This window comes from Mastomys coucha, unplaced genomic scaffold, assembly GCF_008632895.1.
Source record: "Mastomys coucha isolate ucsf_1 unplaced genomic scaffold, UCSF_Mcou_1 pScaffold14, whole genome shotgun sequence".
Lineage (NCBI taxonomy): Eukaryota > Metazoa > Chordata > Mammalia > Rodentia > Muridae > Mastomys > Mastomys coucha.
The window spans coordinates 8758483-8780336 of NW_022196896.1; positions in this window are offsets into that span (position 1 = coordinate 8758483).

The following is a 21854-nucleotide window of genomic DNA, read 5'->3' on the forward strand; positions in this document are numbered from 1 at the left end:
GCTAAAACCATCCAGTGGAAAAAAGACAGCATTTTCAACCGATGGTGCTGGCTCAACTGGAGGTTAACCTGTAGAAAAATGCAAATCGATCCATTCTTTTCTCCTTGTACAAAGCTCAAATCCAAGTGGATCAGGGACCTCCACATCAAAGCAGATACATTAAAACCTGATAGTTTTAAAGTTTTTCATTCTCTTCTTTTCCTTTTCTGTTTGGGAATTTCTTCAAATACTTTCAAATTTATCTCAATAATTTTTGTCTTATGCAAATCAAAACTAAAAGCTAATACAGCACAGAAATCATTATTTGTATCATATTGTGCAACATACCTATTATTTTTATAAATCCATTAAGTCCTTTTGCTTTATTGTGGCAAAACTAAAACAACCTCTTACATTAAAAGTACACTTTGAACTTTAGAAATAAATATGTTTTCTTCCTATCATAGAGAAGATTGTCTTCATGGATCAGCATACTCAGTTGACTAAAACAAATTCAAGTTCTTCATTTAACAAATTCGAGTTCTGAAGTACCTTTTCTTTAAGTGTATTTTACATAAAGCACACTTTCTCTACTAGGAAAACAGGCAGTCTTACATGGAGTGTTTTTGGACAGGTTCAGGGCCTTACTGGCCACACTGAATCCACGACCTCAAAATCTATTTATCATGCAAAGTTAATTAAACTGGTTGTATATTATGCACACAGCTGTTAACATTTTGAATCTGCTTGGGATGTCAGTGTGGTAAACTATAAAAAGTCTCATGTTTGACATATGACAACATTGTTTACAATTTTTATATCCAGATTTTTAGAAAATGCCCATGCTCCAAGCACTATACTTAGTGCTGATATAGGTATAAAACAATGTGCACAATGTTCTTACCTATTTGCACTTATCTGTCAGACAGCCATTGGGTACTCTTTTCTTCTTTCTAATCATCTTGATTAACTTTTGAGACCCAAAATTAAATAACTTTGAAAATTGTATGTTTATCAAATATTCATTTGTAAAAACAGCACAGATTAATACTGCAGTTATATAGCGTAGCCAGACTTCGGTATCATTCAAGTGGTTAGTTGTGAGAAATTAGATGTTCATGACTGAAGACATCCCCTGAGCATTTGGCCCCTCAGATAAAGTAGATCTCCATGCAGAGCAAGATGCAGAAGCATGCTTCCAAAGGATGAGTTTAAGAACATTGTTCTGAATTTAAATGTGTGTTGGATGTAATTTCTATACATTGTAATTGTTAGGAGTTTTACATGAACACAGAATTAATGCATATTTGCAGAAAATTGTTGAGTACATACAACTTGATTTGTAAAATATAAATGAAAATGGCATAAGCTCCCAGTGGGAAATGATATAGATGCATACACATTATAATAATCTACATTTAAGAGACATTTACTGATGTTGTATCTAAATGTATTATGAATACTACTATTTAAAATATGGGTCTAGGAATATGCAATAGCAATAAATGACATGGCATAAAATTCAAACCAGAAGTCCTTAAAGTCACACTCAAGTTTTGTTTTACCTACTAACTTCCAAAAACATATACTTTGCTGTTTACATTAAGATTTTCACAGTGTTTATATTTTAACTCCATTAGTTTTCATAGTTTATTAATTTTATCAGATAGAAGAATAGTTGGTGAGACAGCCGGAACTTCTCAATGTGTTACTATGCAACCTGGCACACTTCATTTCCCTTGGCATTGCAAATATCACTAAATGTTCACAAATATTTTTAAGAATATATGGAAATTAAATACAGATTATTTTCCTGTGTAAACATTACAGCTTCTGAGGCACAAGTCAAATTCAGCCTTTGAAAAAACACTCTTTATCTCAAGCATTATCAATAATATATTCAAAGAATATATGACCTTTAAAAAATAAGTGTAAATGAGAGGTTGTTACATTTTGGAAAATATAAATCATGATCAAATTAGCATGAATATGTATGAACTGTGTCAGTGCTATAAGGAATAAAATACATTGGATTCACTTTAGTTGAATTTCTGCAAAGAGTAGAAAGGTTATTCTAATAGAAAATTAAAATATTTTTATGAATAAAGTTAATTGATAGAAAGAGTAGACTATGTTATAAGAAAATTGAGATGTGTGTATCCAGTAAAAAGAGGCATGTAAAGACAGTTCCCTCCCCTTCCCTTCGCTTTTCCAGCCCTTTGCACATGAGTCTTACAGCTATCATCATCACTGACCCTCTGATCAGAGGTAGTTTGTTCATTTGGTCTCCAAGCCTCTTGGACATAGCACTGAAAGCATCCTTTCTGTGGACCAGCGATTGCACAGGCTTCACAATACTTTGATGCTGCATAAGATTCTCTCCAGGACATGAAAATGTACTTCTTCATCATTGTCCATGCTCACTCAAACATTAGAATTTTAAAAAGTGGATGCATAATTGCTATTAGCCTAATAAGAACTCACTGGAGTTATTTTTTAAAAGTATAACACTTCTAATACTTGAAAGGCATAATTCCCTAAAACCAAGAAAATTGCCTTAAATTGTTTCTCTTAATTTTGATCCCAGTATCGAAGGCTAAATCCTACTGTGCTAGTTGTTTCTCTTTGTGTTTGTCTCTTTATTTTGAGCATCAGAAAGATAGGAGAAGGCAGAAGGAAACAAAACATGTTCACATATATTAAGTATATGAACTTATATTAATAATATGAAACTTACAGCCTTTCTGTATCAAGCATTTCTGTATAAATATGAAATGTTCTCTGCAAGCTCATAGTTTTTATGTGTACCCCCATGTAACTGTACTATTGCGGTTGTAGAAACTTCGAGAAGTTGGGCCTAGCTGGAGCAAATAATTCAATAGCCTACGACTTCAACATTTATATCAAGATCCTGAGTTTTTTCCTTCTCTTTCTTTCTCTTATTATTCATGCTCTTCTCTTAACACAGTTTTACTGCTAGTGTCCCACCAAATCATATGGCACTTAAACAGCTCTAGACTAAAATGTAGAAAATTGAACCAAGATAATTACTTTATCATTTAACTTGTTTCTGTCAAATATTAGGTCACAAGATTGTAAAAGTAACATAAAGCATATTGGTACTTGACTGCGTTGTTCTTAAGCCTTTGACTCTGCTTTGCAAGAACTTGAAAAAAAAAGTAGAGATGTACGTTAGAGATACCTGAGAATGCTCTAAGACGTGGGTAGGTAAGTTCAATGGGAGGTAGACCAGAATGTTAATAGGAAAGTGCAGTCTGAACTCTAAAGTTCAAAACAGACCAAACTCTGATATTTGAAAATAGAACAAGACATTACTGAAAAATTCTCACGTTATATTCTAGTCAGAGATTCATCTATACTGTACTGACAGTCCATGAAACTCAGGTTTCAAGGTGATAAATAAATTGCTTTCAATAAGAAGTTTTCTTAAATCACAGCATTCAGGTTTATGGTGTTAGCCAGATTTGCAAAAACCAAGAGTGACTGAAATGATAGAATTAGAAGGGTTCAAAAGCATATATAGCTTATTCAGCAAACAATCACTAATGAATCTTCCAGATTTGTGAATATGAAAAACAATGGCACACCTTGTATAGGTGTGAAAAGAAATGTTCTTGTACCTCAGGAATTAGACAGAAACCGTGCGCTGGAAGCTCTGATATACAAAACTGTAAACTTATTAAAGACTTTCTCTAGAGAAGAGTACGTTACCAATTTATTAGGGATATTTAGGAAAATTATTTCTCAGGTTTCAGCTGCCAAAATACTCAGAGGCTGCTATAGTGATGGTCCAAGTAGTCAACAAATTTCTCGAGTTAGGCAGCTATGTGTGGCATAGTCTAAGTGATGCTTATTTTACAAGTATGTAGAATATAATTATTGGTCATGCAGGACTCAGACTAAATTTAAAAGAAAAGTCCGAGTGTACAGGCAATACGTGGCAGGAGAAGGACCCCCAGAAAAGAAAGTTGTGTGTAAAGCAAAGAAAGAACCCTAAGCTACAATGGAGACCCCAGGATGATGGAGAGGCTAGGATGATGGCCTTGGAATGGAAAGCTACACACAAACACACACACACACACACAGAAAAGGTATTTTAAGAAAAACCATGTGAATGCACACAACAAAGCTATACCCATCAGAACTCTAGATGCCCTGGAGACACACATTTAATTTTTTCTCTCTTTGTTTTGGTCTCACTGTATCATGCTGGCCATAATTCCTGCGTTGGTAAGGTAAGGTTTCTGGGTCTGAGACCAGGCAGTCTACATAGAAGTTACAGGCAAGCCAGGACTTGCATCAAAAGAAGACCTGAATCAACAAACAAACAAACAAACAAACACAACCAAACTGATCTAGTATGTCTAATTCTACCCTCTTATTGGAGACTATATGAGGAACAATTATAGAAATAATTTTTGACTTGATTCTAATGAGAAATGTATCTTACTTTATTAACCAATAAAATAGTGACATTCTCAGTTTTGGGACCCATTTAAGTTTCATTTTTTGGCTTATCATTTTGTTTTGCTTTGTTTTGTTTTTCGAGACAGGGATTCTCTGTGTAGCCCTGGCTGTCCTGGAACTCACTCTGTAGACCAGTCTGGCCTCGAACTCATAAATCTGCCTGCCTCTGCCTCCCAAGTGCTGGGATTAAAGGCATGTGCCACCACTGCCCAGCTTTTGATTCTCATTTTTAAGAAATTTTAAATTGGGTTTTCCTATGACTTGTTCAAGGAAAAAGAAGTGGAGTACTTGTTATAATGGCCACAGCATTCAGGAGCCTGAATTCCTCTTTCTAAGGAGGAAACCCATCTATATTACATATTTGATTTCTTGACCTCTTCAAAAGTCACAGCATGGGATGATTATGAGTTAATAATGGCTTTAATTATTAATCCAGCTTCAATTTTGAAGGAAACGTAAGTTCAAGGGCAGTTTAGAAAGTTGACGTTTTTAATAGACATTTTTTGTGTTCTTCTGCCTTCTGCACTTATGAGAGGATAATTGCAAGCTGATGATTTAATATGAAAAATAGATTTACACATGTTGACTTAATTTCACATTCTTATTACTGAGGAGCCACATCAATCTTCCTTTAGTAAAAGGGAATTATATCCTAGGAAATCAAATTTGTTGTGAGACACAGTAAATAGAATTAAGTATATTGTTAAGTACTCGTTCTTTGATGCTTGGAGGGCGATGCCACCCTGCAGATCACTCTAGCTGGATGAAGCACGTACTGAAGGATGGCTTTCTAACAATTAAGAAATTAGCACTAACAATTATGTGTCATCTCTTCTCTGCAGCTAACAGCATGATTAGTTTATGCCTAATTAAGGACTTAAATCTGCAAAGAATGACTGGCTTCTGCTTTCCAGTGAATTCTTGTAGGCTACTTTGTAAGCCTTCTTTGGTAAACTAGAAGGTAACTAAATTTTAATGGGGGGTGGGTCTGAAAGGGGTGTTTGCTAGTTCACATTTCAAGCAAATTTTTAATTTTTCTGTCTTTTTTCTAAAATGTTGCCATTTTAACTCATGCAATGATAAAAATGGAAGTAAGAAAAAAGACAGCACAAATACATTGAGGATCCTCCTCCACCTTCATAAAGGCTTCTCTTTGTTTTTCCAAATGACCACTACTTTTTAAGTGACCATAATTGAGTGTGGACATAATTAAAGTATGTTAACAATTCTTCACATCATAACAAAACAAAACAGGGAATGTCATCACAGAAAAAGTAATGAAAGCTATGAGTGCATACCACATAAATTGTATATAAAGTGTAAACATATATTCATGTTCTCACTATGCATATAAGGGTGTAATAATGTATACTTATATGCACTATATCGAAATATAGTATCCTCATTTTCCAACTGAGGAAACTCTAAACTGGACATTTCAGTATTTATTAAATGTCTGTCATTCAGCTAGTAAAAGAGCTGATACACAAAATAAAAAGAAATCAGGGGAAACTAATATAAAGGAAAGGTCAAAAGAGTGCTAATACAACCCCTAATTTGGAATTGTCTTCATGATTGGTTCTGACCTTTCAAAGCTAAATTAACCTGAAAAGAATATCTTCTTCTGAAATAGAAAACAAATGGTTCTACACGTTTATCAAAACTATGACAAAGAGTCTTAATGCAACTTTTGATTTCCTTTTGACATTTTTTTTTGAATGAGAAATTTATAAAATGTAGCTGAGGAAAAAGCTGTTTGCTGTGAAGGGGTAAAATGAGGAGCATTTATAGTATCAATATGGCTAAAGAGAGAAACAGGAAACCGGAGTCTTAGAAGCTAAGGAGCTGCAATGTCTGTATGTCAGAAACCGCAAGGCATTTTTCATATTTAGTTAAAACTAATTTTATCCACTTTCCAAAATGGAAATGAACAAATTTAAAGAAATGAAAAGACAAAAAATTAGTAGAAGAAATAAGAAGTAAAGGAATTATGCTTCTTTAATTAGAAAGACCACAAATTGACCTCAGACATCCCCCACACGGGCTTCACAAAGAATCATGCATTCAGTTCTAATGAGTGTGCATCAGATTCTCCAGGCACACCACTAACTTTCTAAGTGAGATAGCATCTTGTTCCTTTTTATCTTTAAAAGTGGCAAACTAAAGTGAACCAGGACAGAATCTGAAGACATACTTATGACTTCCAGTTACACAAAGAGCTTCAAACACTTGTCAAAAATTTTTGAAAGCTTGTCAGCATTATTGATGACAACTGATGAGAAGTTTCAATTTACCTCAGAATTCTAGTACATTTATGATGTTGGAGAAATAGTAGTAGAAATCATTTTGATATTTTTGAAGACTGATGCACTGAAGTACAGTAGGTGTATATGAATGTGTGCATGAATATCTTTATGTAATAGGGTGATTCAGAGTCCTATAGACACAAATGTTCATCAGGTGTTAGCACTGGCCAAAATTTGATCCTGAGACAGCTGACGATAAAAATGAGAAACAGAGCAAAACATCTCAAAGGGCTCACACAATATAAGTAAACACCTAACCACTGAAGAACACATCTTTCCCCAAACACACCCACATAAAAATTAATTTGTTCAATTATGTACATTTTTAAAAGTACTGTCTCTTTGATTAAGAGCATTCATTGTTCTATCATAAAACCAGAGTATAGATCACAGTATCCATACTGAGAGGTTCACAAACACCAGTAACTGCAACTTCAATAAATCCAATACCCTTTCTTGGTTTCTGTTGACTAACAACACATGCACACACACACTCATAGATGATAGGTATAGATGATAGATAGGTACATACATACATAGATAGTAGTCGATAGACACAGAGATAAATAAATAGATGGATATAGATAGATACATACTTACCTACCTACCTACCTACCTACCTATATACATACATACATAGATGATAGATAGATAGATAGATAGATAGATAGATAGATAGATAGATAGATAGATAGATAGGTAGATAGATAGATAGATAGATAGATAGATAGATAGATAGATAGATAGATAGATAGACAGACAGACAGGTAGGTAGGTAGATAGTAAAATCGATAAACAGAAATAATTTTGTTACTGTCCATATATAATGGATCTATGGGCAGGGAGTTTAATCTGAAACTATCTATATACTCTCACACCTTAGTTATGTTAATTTGAAGTGGAATTTCAACCTAAAATCTAGATTTGTCTTCATTAGCATTACTTTCACATATTCAGAAAAAAAAAATTCAGTACCATTGTGACTCCAGTCTCCCATGATGTCCTGCCAAGGAAAAAAAGGTTTGTTTTTTGTTGGTGTTGTTGTTTCAACTTCATGCATGTAATAGATAAAATATAATGCTTATTCTATTACCATTTAAAATTACTTGTTTGACAATGACATTCCCGCAAAAAAAAAATGATTTTCTGATGTTCATTTTAAAGTATTCACAGGTCAATTTCTGCTTTCTACTGGTAACCATAAGATAAATGGATTCTCCTATCTAGGAAGCAGATGGAAAATATCATATATCAACTATTCCTACTTACCAGTTATATAGCTAGAAAATATTTCTACAATGTTTTGTCATTTTTATAACTTCTTCAGAAAACATCTTGTGTTTTAATACCAGTATTACAAAGCTTATCTTTGTGCCTCACAAGGTCTGTAATTCTAACCTACCTTTCCCCATACACAATACCTATAATTCTTTCCAGTTTTAAAGGAGAGGTCAGGGAAACAATGGCTTTTTTATCTTACTGAGGGCCTTTTGCCTGTTAACCCATCCCATAGAATTGATTCTGCACCTTAGGTTAAAACAGCACTCTATGAATAAACATTTTACAGTAAAGTTTTGAAATGCAAATGGTCACTGCAATTCTTATTTGTATTTTAATTCAAATAGACTGTTTTATGTCACAATACTGCTGAAAGAGAGGATGGAATGACTAAAGAAAGAAAGGATACTGATTCTGGGAATACTGAATTAAAATGCACTATAAATAACCACCTTTGTTAGCAGTTTTAATGTTATCCTTTGATCTACTTCTTTTCAGGCTGATTCGGAAAGTCCATTGCAGGCATCCCAGTAGAAGGGCATTTAATGACAAGCATCTATTCTATGGCAGTATTCAATATTTATTTGATTTAAGAGCATTATCGAGTGAACACAACTACTTTATAATGGGTGAATCAATGATTTATGTTGAGCCAAAATATTCATCAATTAATAATAAAGAATACTGTCTGCTTTTGCAAAAACAAAGTTAACAACAAATAAACACACGCACACAAACCATCAAAATATCATCTACTCATTTGTCTCTGACAGTAGACAAATTATACCAAGACACTAAGTAGAGATATTAAAGCTTAATGAGAATTATATATCTGTAAAATATGAAACCAGTTCTTCCCTGAACTTCTGAACTTTTCATGCAATTGGAAATGATATATACTTCATCAAATTTTATTTTAAGTAAAAGTAAAATTAACAAAAATGTAATTAAAATTTTTTCTCTAACAACTTGTGTATAACAATAAATAGCAACTAAAGCAGAATAGAAAGTTTTTCTTTAGTTACAGTAACACAATTTACAAAACAAATTAACTGCTGTACATTTAGTAGAATTATCTGGGAAAAATAATCTCGTTATATATTACAATTTATACCATTCAATGTCGCTAATTAATCAATGTGTTTAATAGAGCAAGCAATGGTTATTAAAGGTCTTATCCTAGGACTTGGCTGAGTCACAGAGCTTATAACTTTAAAGTTATATAACTTTAACATTTGACTAGCTTGTTTAGTTCCATGAACAGATACTGGGTTTAGAGTTGTAATGATTTTGTGTTGGATCATAAACTGAAGCTCTAAAAAGTAGAGACCCTCCCCATTTCTGCAGCATCTAGCAAAGTGTTTAATGTATACAACTAGGATCAATCACAACACATCTCAGAGTCCTACTAACTAGCCTGCTGTGCAACATCCAACTGATATCGAAGTGTGAGGTTTGCTATTAGATTTGGCTGTGTATAGATGTAGGTAAACAAAATGCATTTTATCTTCTAAATCCTTATTGAAATCAGACATGAATTCTCAACAAATCATCTAATCCTTTACAGAAAATCTGGGAGGGAAAGATATTGTAGGTATTGTTATTGATAAGGGAACATTCATTTTTTTCCCTTTATTGAAAATAGATATTTTTCCTCACATAATATATGCTGAGGAAAATAGAAAGTATCCCCTCCCTCCACGCCTCCTACTTCTACCCCACTTAACCAGTCCTCTGATTCCCATCCCATCTGTCTCCCATTAGAAAATAATCAAGCTTCAAATAATAAAGATAAAATAAAATAATTAAAATAAAAGCAAGAGAAATACATCGTAAGAGGACAAAAGTAACAAATAGAAAAAAAAGAGTCAAAGAAAGGACACAAGAAACAGATACAAAGAGTAATCCACTCTGTATATTCAAGAATTCAAAAAAAAAACCACAAAACCAGAAGATACACACACACACACACATACACACACACACACACACACACACACATACACACAAAGGACCTACAGGATAAAAAGAAAGAGAAAATAAAAATAAAATAAAATAAAAACATTGCGTTAAAACCAAAAACTTGAGGCAACATTCTAAAACAGAAATCCTGCAAAAATGCCATTGAGTTCATTTTCTGTTGTTAGCTTAGCCTTGTAGCCAACCCTGGAGAGTAGTGTCTTTCCCCAATGAGACTGTGTTGGAGAAAACTAAATTTTCATTTGCAAGTGCTTACCAATGGGAGATAGCTTTTGGCTTAAGGATGAGGCATGTGTCCAATTCTTTCAGTGTTAGGACCCCATTTGATGCATATCTATGGACATCATGTACATGCTACCGCAGTCTCTGTGATTTCATATGTCCTATTGTGTGTAGACCCAGTTTCTTTGGTGTCCTATATCCCTTCCAGATCCTATATTCTTTCTAGCTCCTCCTCCACGGGGTGCCCTAAATCTTGAGGGGAGGGATTTACTCTACATATGCCAATTAGGGCTGAATGTTCTAATATCTCTCTCTCCCCTCACATTGTCTGGCTCTAGGTCTCTGTATTTGTTCCATCTGCTGCAGAAGAAAGCAGATGATGTAAGGCACTGATCTACACATTTTGCAGAACGTCATTAGGAGTCACTGTATTGCCACATTCCTTTAGTTAAAAAGTAGTATTTGATTTTACCCCAAATCTCAACTGTTGAGCTATTTCTCCACTTCTATTTATATTTTTCCAAGCATACTCTTGTTTTTATTTTACGTGGTTTAATTTGATAGTTTATCAAATGCTAACTTATTTGGTTATATACTAAAATATTTTACTTCATTTTAGATGATTGTATATGATGTTATATGTTTTAAACTAAGATCTTTCTATTACATTATTAGAAATTTTTCCATAGTATGATCCTGATAATTACACTATCACAAATAACTCAAGAATCATTTCCATTGAGTATAAGTTTGTATCAAATCATGTTTTAACATTTTATCAAATTTATCAATTAGCATGATTTTCAAAGGCTTTCATGCACTAGTTCACATAAAGATTAAATAAAGTAAACCATGAGAGAAAATAACACAACTAACTAATAAATTCAATGTAAAATAAAACAAAGTAATGAAGGAAGGATAGCCTTGAAAAGGGCATATTTTAGCATGGAGACTTAGTGCTTGAAGGAAAGAGCGTACTGCCTTTAATAGCATCTCCAGACAGACAAACAACACCGTGCCATTTTAGTTTCTAAAGATTTTACCATATTCCATTTTAACAGACATAGGGAAGAAAAATTGACTTGTCTTCAGATATTGGTGGTAACTCCCATATCAACCCAGTTACGAGGAGGTCTGTGTTAGGAGACAAATAGAGAGATCTTGGAATGTGAAGGAAGGACAAGAAGAGCCGTGACAGGTGGGCAAACACAAGGAGAGTTAGAAAGAGGGCAGGAAAAATGAGAGAGGAAATCTGAAGTGGCTTGCACCTGCTTAGAAGAGCAGAAGTAAACCTGCTGAGAGTCTCACGTTTGTGGATACTTACAGACATCTTCAAAGGCAGTGTGCATTGCTTCTCTCAAACACACTGACCCTTTTGGATTTGAAAGAAAAACATATTTACCTTTTAGAGAACACCTCTTATGGAATTGCTAATCTCTTGGTGATATAAGTCCCATAGATCCATGAGGAAAAAAATTGTTTCTTGGTCAGCTGAAAATAATTGAATAATGAGCAAAATTTCATTTTAAATAAAATTGACAAATGTTAATGATTTATGTTTACATAGGATTTAATGCCATTTGTTACACAAATATAAAATGGGACAACAAATTTTACATTTATTGAATGTATATGAAATTTCCAGACAGTAGATATTTTATTAAATCTTTGTTAAATGTCATCAAAAATAAATAGATCAAAGTGAAGTGCAGATCATTACACACAAGAACCTGACCGGAAATGGTGAAATCATGGCCAAAACATTGTTAGAAGCATTATAGAAGACTACCTCCCATCAAGGCCAGCCAGAATGATGCTCAGGTCAAGTTCACATAGGATGGTGTGGGAATCGAAGTGTATGGGCTACACAGATGAGATTGTATTCACATGTCATAAAAACTTACACCAATAATTGCATACATGTGTAGATCATATAATTGTGTACATACATGCACATATATATGTGAATAGGATAAACTAGGCAATGGCCTATTTTTCAATAAGTAACTAAGTATCATGAAGAAATAGTTAAAACTGTCCTACATAGTTCATATGGAAGCAGTTTTTCACAGTGCAATTCAGTACTCTCAAAGCACTCAAACACTCTCACAAGCCTTCTATTTACACTATCCCTAAAAATAAGAGAACAATATCATAGATTTTATTCATTCTTATTAAAAACAACTATATATAGATATTAATAGTGTTGATTTAAAGATAAAAAGATAGAAATATGGATTTTTACTTTAAACATGAACATTTATAAAAATATTGCATGTTATGAGCCTCTGATATACATATCAAGTTTGTGTGTGTGTGTGTGTGTGTGTGTGTGTGTGTGTGTGTGTGTAAAATATATTCTGTGGGCAGTGGCTTATAAATTTAGGTTATACACACAAAAATAAAGAGTGTTAAGACTTAGAATGATATCTACTATGAATGCGAAAGTCTTATGTGGCACAGGGCTACAAAGCCAGCTTACAAGGCCATCAGCTATTGATGCTCAGTGATTAGACAGGTTTTCATGCATAAGTTCTCTTCAGATTTCCACAATTTCTCATTGTGAACATGTCCCCCTGGGGTTGGAACTTTGAAGGTAGGGTGAAAATGTTGCATTTGCATCAAGACTTTGAGTAGAATGAAATGTCAGTCTTGAGGTTAATAGGGGTTAAATGATGTAGGTAATCATGGAGATGTGACCTGGGACAAGGGGGATGACAGGAGGTGAATGCATCTAGTTACTATACTGACACGTCAAGGTAGGATGGGTGCAGTTATTTTAAGTTCTACAGTATTTTCCAAATATCCCACATTGTGTAGATGTTTTGTTATCATAAAACGAACAAAACCTTCAAAAAGAAATTGATAGAAACATTTCTTTCGAATGACTAAGAACATTCTAAAAAAATCTTTGTAGTCATCAAACATTGGCAAGCAATTGGAAAGACTCATCCATAATTCCTTTTAACTCAAGTATCTCCTAATTAATGAATTGCATATTGTTAAAAAGTTTTTAATATTTGTTTCTTGAAAATTTAGCACAGCCACAAATTATTTTTCTTATTTTTTTCTGCCTCTTACTTGAATCATATTTGAACACCTTTGTTCCTATTTCCATTGGTCCATTTAGTAGAAAATCTCTGTCAGGGTCCAAACATGTGTTATGATGCACCTCTTTAAATTGTTTCAATATTATATACAAAAACATAAGTGGATCAAACCTTTGTCTACCTACATTGTTTTCTTTTTAGAAACACTACTTTCATTGTCATATTGATGAAATTCCACAACTTGGGCTTTCTTATATTTTTTTTTAATTAAAGTATTTTTTTGTTTACATTCCAAAAGTTGCACCTCTTCCTGGTCCCCTCTCCTTGAGCTCTTCATCCATCTCTCCTCCTCTACCAGCTCTGAGAGAGTGCACCAACCTTAGCCTCACCAGCAACCCTCTTTCCTGGGGCATCAAGTTCCCACCTGATTAAGTGCCTCCTCTCCCACTGAAGCCATACAAAGCAGTCCTCTGCTACACAAGTACCAGGGCCACAAACTAGCCCAGGTATGTTCCTTTGGTTTTTGGCTTAGTCTCTGGGAGCTCTTAGGGATCCAGATAAGTTAACACTGTTGCTCCTATAGGGTTTTAATCCCCTTCAGCTCCTTTACTCCTTCCCCCTAACTCTTCCAAATGAGTCCCCTACCTCAATCCAATGATTGGCTGTAAGTTTTCACATTTGTCTTAGTCAGTTGCTGGTAGAACCTTTCAGTGGACAGCCATGACAGGCTCCTGTCTGCACTCACAATATTGTCTCCATAATAGTGTCAGGATTTTGTGTGCATGCATAGGATGGATCCGAGTTGAGCCAGTTACTGGGTGGCCTTTCCTTCAGTATCTGCTCCATTTTTTTGTCCCTGCATTTCCTTTAGACAGGATCAATTCTGTGTTAAAAATATTGAAGATGGGTGGGTTGGCTCCATCTCTCTACTGAGGGCCCTGTCTATCTACTGGATGTGATTTCTTCTGGTTCCATCTCCTCACTGTGGTGCATCTTAGCTAATGTCATCTCCATTGAATCCTGGTAGCCTCTCACATCCCAAGCCTCCAGGACTTTCTAGAGGTTCCTCCTGTCCCCTAACCCCCACTGCTACATATTTTGATTCATTCTCCTGGCACTCTGGGCATCCCTTCTGTCTCTCCCCATACCTGATCCTGCCTCTCCTTTTACCTTTCCCTCTCTCCTCTCTCACCCAAGTTCCTCCCTCCCTCTGCCTCCCATAATTATTTTGTTCCCCTTCTAAGTGGGTTTCAGGTTTTCACACTTGGACCTTCTTTCTTGTTAAGCTTCCTACAATCTGTGAGTTGTATCATAGGTATTCTGAACTTTTTTGCTAATATATGCTTATTGCTACATAACATGCATGTCCCTTTGGGTCTGGGTTACCTCACTCAGGATGATATTTTCTAGTTCCATCCATTTGCCTGCAAAATTCATGATATCGTTATTGTTAATAGCTGAATAGTATTCCATTGTATAAACGAACCACACTTTATATATCCATCCTTTGATTGAGGGGCATCTGATTTGTTTCTAGCTTCTGCCTTTTACAAATAAGACTGTTGTGAGCATAGTGGAGCACATGACCTTGTGATATGGTAGAGCATCCTTGAATCCTGGTAGCCTCTCACATTCCAGGTCTCCAGGACTTTCTAGAGGTTCCTCCTGTCCCCTAACCCAGAAGTAGTATATCTAGACCTTCAGGTAGATCTATTTTCAATTTTCTGAGGAATTTACAAATTGATTACCAGCTTGCAATCCCACGAGCAATGGATGAAAGTTCCTCTTTATCCACATCCTCACCAGTAGGTAATGTTGCTTCAGTTTTTCATTGTAGCCATTCTGATTACTGTAAGGTAAAATCTCAGAGTTGTTTTGATTTGAATTTTCCTGATGATTAAGGACATTGAACATTTCTTTAAGTGCTTCTCAGTCATTCAAGATTTCAATTTGTCTGTTGAGAATTCTCTGTTTAGCTCTGTACACCATGTTTTAATTGGGTTATTTGGTTTTCTGGAGTCTAACTTCTTGAGTTATTTGTATATTTTAGATATTAGCCCTCTATCAGATATAGGGTTAGTAAATATCTTTTCCCAATCTGTGGGTTGCCATTTTGTGCTATTGGCAATGTCCTTTGCCTCACAGAACCTTTTCAGTTTCATGAGGTCCCATTTGTCAGTTGTTGATCTTAGAGCCTCAGCCATCGGTATTCTGTTCAGGAAATTTTCCCAGTAGCATTTGAAGCTATTTCCCACTTGCTCTTCTGTTAGATTCAATGTATCTGGTTTTATTTTGAGGTCTTTCATCACTTGGACTTGAGCTTTGTATAAGGAGATAAATATGGAGTAATTTTCTTCTGCATGCAGACTGCCAGTTAGAACAGGACCATTTGTTGAAGATGCTTTTATTTTTTTCACAGTATGGTTAAGTCAAAGATCAACTGTCCATAGTTGTGCAGGTACATTTCTGGCTTTTTTATTCTATTCCATTGATCAACCTGTCTCTCTCGGTACCAATTCCATGTGGTTTTTATCACTGTTGCTCTGTAGTACAGCTTGAGGTCAGGGATGGTGATTGCCCCAGAAGTTCTTTAATTATTGAGAATTGTTTGGGTTATCATGGGCATTTTTGTTTTTCCATATGAGGCTGAGAATCACTCTTTCCATATTTGTGAAGAACTCTACTAGAATTTTGATGCTGATTGCATTGAGTCTGAAGATTGCTTATAGCTGATGCTAGCATATTCATCTCTTAGTGTCAGTGAATGCCATATGGAAGATGTTTGGTGAATCCTGAAAGTATTAATATTAGACAAATAAGGAGACTAATGAGTTCAATATACCCCTCAAATAAACACATTTATTTCTCTGTTTTAGGAATTGTTTGGGAATATTTTTAGAATGGTATATTATAAAGACACATTTCTTATGAAAATATGTTTTCCTTAAAATACCTGTGATCTGATAACCAGATTATGCTCCATTTACTCATCTTTTACTTATTAAATGTTTAATGAGTACCTACATTGTATCTGAATAGAACTAGAAGCCAGACAGTCAAAAGAAAATAACAGATATGACCAAATTCTTCTTGTTCTTTCATTGAAGCATAAAGTACGGATATTAAACAACACTCTTCTAACCTGTGTTATTCTTTGTGAAAAAATTACCAGGACAAATTTCAGTATGCCTTATAAATTTATAAACATAGGTTACAGATATTATCTTTAAAGGAATAAATGGAGAATTCATTTAGGAAGTTATTTATGGTTGGAAGGTCAGAATGTTGACAAGTGTTGGCTGCATGATCTTCAGTGTGTCACTGATGATCATAGACTAGGGATCCAATGTTGGTCAGGAGACAAACCATGTGACTGTGGAAACAGATGAATATAATACTTGAATGGTAGAGACACATTGGTATTTCAGTAGGATTTTTTTCTCTATTGAACATGAGAGAAAGACATCCTTTTTCTAGAATTGTGTAATTAACACTATACCACATTCCTCATAGCAGACACACAAGTAGATTTTGAATTGCTTTAAGTATTACTAATAGGAAACTATTTTTCTAAAGAAACATTTCATTCATTTTTTGAAGGAGGTAGAAATGTTTGAATATTTAAAAAACCTGTAATATAATACTGTGATGAACTTTAGAAAGGAAGAGTTAAACAAAAAATGTCGCCGGGCGGTGGTGGCACACGCCTTTAATCGCAGCACTTGTGAGGCAGAGGCAGGTGGATCTCTGAGTTCAAGGCCAGCCTGGTCTACAGAGTGAGCTCCAGGACAGCCAAGGCTACACAGAGAAACCCTGTCTCGAAAAACCAAAAAAACAAAACAAACAAACAAAAAATGTCCAGAAATGCACTAATTCACTTAATAAAAGAACAAAACTATGTAAATTTTATATTAAAAATTTAATACAAAGTACAAAATATTGTCCTAATTTAAGCCTTCTTAAGTTTGTATGATTATTTTCAGTTTAAAAATCTATATCATAAGATATGTTGTCAATGGCTAAAATGCTCTTAAAATAATTCCTATTCCTTTTCCTAAAGGACAATATAATTTGGCTTACCCTCACTCACTGCAAAACACTTCTGCTCTTTTTTTCTTCCAATTCTTTTTTCTTTTCTTCTTTTCTTTACCTTTTGGTTTTGTTTAACGAGCAACCTGGTACTGTCAGGAGACTAAAAATGTGCAGAGGTATGGAACCCAGTCCCAAAAGATACATCTACAAAACCCTCCTACACCTAAGCTCAGGAATCATTGTGAATATAAAAACTTTAACAGCCAACATACCATGGAGTTTGCTTATGAGATTGTGTCTCCTAGAAACATCAGAAGCTACACCCATAAATTCCATCAACATGACTGCCTAAATATATGCTCAATAAAGACAACAGCAATAGACATCCTAACGGGAATAGATCCAAAAGGCCTCAACATTAAACAGTGAACAATAGGCAAGTCAATGCTGAGAGCAGGATAGACAGCCTTTTCCAAGGAAGAGCATACCAACTGGCTATTAAGTATCAACTGGCTTTCCAATTAGTCAGCTCCAAAATTGTAAGTACTAATAACATTATACAGATGGAGTGGTTGTATTAATTTATTTAGCATATATATGTATATATATATATACATACATATGTGTGTATGTGTGTGTCTGTACTATTGCACAGTAATTAAAATTTTCCATCTTTCACACTGTTAGAACAATATTTCAAATAATTCTTTGAGAATTTAATGTCACAAGCTTAGATTGTACTCACTTTCATTCTTCAACTCCTCCCAGGCTAACCCCTACCTTTTTAACTACAAAAGTTTGATTTCTTATTTTCTTTTTCCACCACGTCCAGTTTGTGTGGCCCAACTCCTCTTGAGAGTGTGGCCTGCCCTGGGTTGTCAGGCTACTGGGGGGTGGGGGGTTACATTAAGTCTCCCTCTTCTAGCAATTATCAATACTCAGTATCGCCACAGTTAGTTAGATATTGTATCTTCCTCTCCTTTTTTATGCTGGAACTCTGTCTGGCTTGAGTTTACACATGTCTTGTCCGTAGTGTCACAACCACTGTATTCATATGTGAAACCGATCTGCTATGTCCAGAAAATGCAGTTATCTTGAAGCAATCAACTGTCTCCCACTCTTTGTGTTCTCTATTCTGCTTTAATCCAGGAGACTCAGTGGGAAGGTTGTGATCAATCCTGCGTCCTTCTAAGCACCCCATATCTCTTATTCTCTACCATCAACCAGTTGAGTATCTAAGTATAAATTGTCATATACTATGCTGCCATCTTGAACTTATACAACTTTATTACTGCATTTCTGATTTTAAATTCACACCATCTGATCGAGTTGTTTTTTTCTCACATCTTTCCAAAATATATATAACTCATCAACAAGGTCAACTTTCACAAAGCAAACCATACACAGAAATAACAAGGATTAAAGTATACTGCTTGCTCTCAAGGCCATATCATTTTGTAGTGAATCTATTTTTAGCTACATTCATTACCCATCAAATCATAGCAACCTCCAAGTCGCTTCAGCCTACCATGTAAATGTACATGACTACACAGTAACTAATTTTGACAACAGATTATTTACCCATTAGTTTGAAAAAAACTCAACTACAGCTTTGCTCTCTGATCATGCAGCTCTGTATTTTGGCAGTTTTTATTAAGAAAGCTTTTGACCCTCAACACTGCAATTTTTTTGTTGTTGTTTTGTTTTGTTTTATTTTGGTCTTGGTCATGTATATAAAGAAATATTACCAAAATCATTCTAAAGACAGTAAAAGGTTTACAATATGTTAACTAATAAAAACAATGAGGCCCCAACAAACATACAACAGAGGACTGCCAGGTCTGTGTTCTTTCAGAGGTGATGTCTCCCTCAAGAAATTGGAGGCCCCAGGGGGTTTAGAGGTCAGGTGGGGTGGGGGTTAGGGACATCCACATGGAGACAAGGGTTGGGGAGGAGGTGTGGGATGTGGAACAATCAGAGGGTAGATGGGGGTAGGGGGAATAAAATATGGAGTATAAATTAATTAATTAATTAATTAAAAAAACAATGAGCAATCTGCTTTCTGTTTCAGTGGAATAGAATTATCCAAAGAAATGAGAATTGATCATTTAGAGATTAAAGTTTTTGTACAACAGTAAAAACAAAGATTTACTGAGTATGCTGGCACACTCTTATAATTCCAACAGTCAGACTACAGGGCCAAGAGCATCACTTCAAGTTCAAAGCCAGCTTATCACACACAGTAAATTTTAGGACTGCCTAGATTCTACATAGTACATTGTAAGACTTTTCCTTCACAGACACACACACACACACACACACACATACACACACACACACACACACACTCTGCAAGAAGAAAACAGTCAAGTGGGTCTTATGTACACATATATACACAATTCTTATTTAGAAACTTAAGATGGACAACTGAAACTAAATTTGAGAAATACAATCATTAAGAGATCTTTAATGTTCAGGAATATTGTATTTACAGTAGCAGTCAATCCATTTATTCTAAAAATTGTGTTGGAATAATTAACACTGATTAAATATTCTGTCTCCCACAGAGGAATTTGTGAACTGATGCTTTTTTGTACAGGGGAATGCTTTAGTACATTGCTCAAGTTATGTTATATTTGTTACCAGTAATATAATTAATAAACACTGTGTCTTGGGAGAAGCATAACATATGACCAACTAGATCCCTGATGTATAATGCCATGGCACCATGTCCATATCATTCATCAGAGTTAATATGAAAAGTATCTTTTCCATGTTTCCAGTATTATTCAGATACTGACTCTTGTGCACTTCTACCTACTGACATGGTACTGCTTCTGTATGGTGCTCGGTGATTTTCTCAAGATGGAATCACTATGAGATCATATTTTAAAAGGGGGACCTTTTTAAAAAAAACTATTAATTTGAAAGTTTTGAAACCAAATTCTTTTCTCCTACCTATTTAACACTTTGCTTAGAATATCTCCTCCTCAGCCACCAAAGAGAATTCTTAAAATTTGTGATTAAGGATGCTCAAGTACAGCTTTCCTCAATTGATGGCTTCTGGAATGGGTAAAGGACTTAGTTTTCCTTAAGGATCTGGCCACTGAGAGTTTGACCATGCTCCAGTAGGGATATGGGTGACATAAGTTGGTCTTGTTTTTATTTCTTCCTCTTCCTCTTCCTCTTCCTCTTCCTCTTCCTCTTCCTCTTCCTCTTCCTCTTCTTCTTCTTCTTCTTCTTCTTCTTCTTCTTCTTCTTCTTCTTCTTCTTCTTCTCCTTCTCCTTCCCCTCTCCTCCTCCTTCACCTTCCTCCTTCCTCCTTCCTCCTCCTCCATCTTCCTCCTTCCTCCTTCCTCCTCCTTCTCCTTTTTCTTCTTCACTATTGTTCGTTTTGGGGGAGGTCACAAGTGCTGGGGGCACATATAGGAAGATTAGCAATAGAGTGTGTATGGTGCTCATGATGTGAAATCCTCAAATAATAATTTCAATAAAATTTCAAATATTAACAATCAATATTAACTATGAAAAATTATCCCCTTATCTCCTTCTTCTGTAATGAATGTCTATGTAAGCATCTTATCCTCTGAAAACTACTCTACCTCTTTCTTGTATAGTATCTTATACATCAAGAGGTGACAGCACATTTTCTTCATTATACTTGCCACATTTAGCTTCTGGGTTTCCTGTTTCTCCTGCTCTTGTTGCTCTTGCTGCTTTTTCTCCTCCTCCTCCTCCTCCTCCTCCTCCTCTTCCTCCTCCTCTTCTATATCCTCCTTTTCCTCCTCTTCCTCCTTCTTTCTTCTTCTTCTTTCTCTCTCTGTGTGTGTATGTGTGTGTGTGTTTATAGGGAAGGGTTTCTGGAGTGGCACAGGGCTTTACATATACTTAGCAAGGTCTCAACCAATAGAGATATATTCCCAGTCCACCTTTATCTTGTTTATTTTAGTTTTATACTATACATTCTTTATTAGGTTCTCAGGGATTAGAAGATTGTCTGCCTTTCTTTAGGATGGTAGCCTTAAAAAGTACACAATTTCTGTTGCATAATTACACTCCATTAACCAGCCAAAACTTTGAATGAGGACTGATCATATGTCAGAAATATCTCTATTTCTACCTTACTACTCAGTAGTATTGTGTACTTGAATGCTGTGAGTGTTAAACACCTCAACAGAAACACATCTATGCTTATTGGCTAGTGCAAGGATTATGTTTTCTTAGCATAATTTGAATAAGAACAATAGGAATTATGTGTGATCCTTGTCATAGAGTCCAGGACAGCCAGTTTTCAACTATAACCTATAAATATCTCCGGAAGCCTTAGTTCTTGACAGAATGAAAAGAAGGTAGAGAAAGCCTGGTATAATGCCTTTAATCTCAGCTCTTGAGAAACAGAAGCAGGAAGCTCTGTGAGTCCAAGGCCAACCTGATCTACATACTGAGTTCCAGGAAATAGGAAGATCCTGTCAAAACAAATAAATAAATACAGAGAGAGAGAGAGAGAGAGAGAGAGAGA